Genomic DNA, 1718 nt, shown 5'->3' with positions numbered 1-1718 from the left:
GAGGAGGGGGTTGAAACCAAAGGGGGTTTTTTTTGAGGGGGGGAGAGAAAAGTAAAAAAAAAAATAAAATAAAAACAGAGTGTTTTTGAGGAGCGTGAGGGGAAGGGCGGGGAAAATGGCGGCTCCTCCCTCACGTGAGGGCGGGAAAAATGGTGGGGAGGTCACGTGACGCGCGCAAGGGCGGGAAAACGTGAGGGGAAGGAGGGAGGCGGCGCTTGGCGCCCCCTGGCGGCGGGAGGGGGAAGCCCTTAATTAAAAAAAAAAGGGCATTAATTAATTAATTATCGCGCGGGGTGTGTGTGTGTGTGTGGGGGGGAGAACTGAGGGTTAATTAACGCTTAACGGCGGCTGAGGGTTTAACCGAGCGGGATTCGTTAATGGCGAGTATTAATTAATTCGTTAATGGTATTAATTAATTCGTTAACGACTCTTGGGGAGGGGGGGGGTTAATAAAAGCGCGATGAAGGGTTAATTAAGCCAAGGTTGATTAACGAAGGGGTTACTGAACGTGGGTTGGGGGTTTCTTGAGTCGGTAAATTAATAACAGTTTAATTATTACTAATGACGGCCTTAATTGAGGAGCTCGGCGTTGGGTTAATTAAAAGTCGAGAGCAATTAATGAGGGGGGGGTTGATAAGGTTCGATTCGGGGTCGATAAGGTGTAATTAAGGGGTTAATTAAACGAGGATCACTTATTAAGGGGTTAATAAAGCAAAATTTGACTAGTTAAGGGCCGTCACTAATTAACGCACTAATTAACTAATTAAGGCACTAATTAACGACACCCAAAACGCTTTTAATCCGTTTCACCACCTTTTATTAAAAAAAAACACCCTTTTGGCCCCTCCCCCTTTTCCCCCGAGCTCCACCCCCTCTTCCTCAAACCCCTCCCCTCATCAAGCCCCTCCCCTTATCAAGCCCCTCCCCCTTTGGAGCCCCGCCCACCCCCCCTTTTTATGGACACAGAGACGATTTACATATTTATATAAATATGAGGGGGGCGTGGCCGGGGAGAAGAGGGCGTGGCCTATTCGGAGTCGGAGGTGGGCGGTAACATGGGGTCGGCCAGCAGGGGGCAGCACCCGCCCGGAGGGGACGCCACGCCCCTTTCCTGCGAGGCCACGCCCCCCACCGAAGAGGCCCCGCCCCTCTCGGAGGGCGCCCCGCCCCCCATCAGCGCCGCCATCTTGGAAAGGTCCAACCCTGGGGGGAGGAACTGGGAAAAAAAAGGGGTGGAAGTGAGGGTGGGCGGGGCCAGGAGGGGGTGTGGCCGCACAAGCCACACCCCTCGCCCCCCAAGCCACGCCCACAACCCCAAACCCGCGTCAAAATCCGCCCCAAAAGGGGGAGGGCCGAGCGGTATTTAAATGTGTGGGCGTGGCCTGATGGGGCGTGGCCACAGCGACCACACCCCCTCGCTCCTTAAGCCACGCCCACCCCTAAAAAAGTCCCTCTGGAAAACCCCCCCCCCCGAAAACGGCCCCGAAATCGCGGGAATGGGCGGGGCCAACGGGGGCGTCGGGGCGTGGTCCGGCGGTGGGCGGGGCTTGTCGCTTTGGCCACGCCCACCCAGGGGGATTTTTGGGGTGAATTGGGGGGGTTTTGGGTACCTTTTTCCGGTGCCACTTTTCCCGCTGAGGGTCCACGAACTGAGGAAAAAAAAGGGGAGGATTTTGGGGTGAATTTGGGGAGTTTTGGGGGAGTTTGGGGTGAATTTG

Source organism: Empidonax traillii, unplaced genomic scaffold (assembly GCF_003031625.1).
Source record: "Empidonax traillii isolate 1590-97213 ecotype Southwest subspecies unplaced genomic scaffold, ASM303162v1 scaffold3776:size11044, whole genome shotgun sequence".
In the NCBI taxonomy this organism is placed as follows: Eukaryota; Metazoa; Chordata; class Aves; order Passeriformes; family Tyrannidae; genus Empidonax; species Empidonax traillii.
This window is presented reverse-complemented; position numbering follows the sequence as displayed.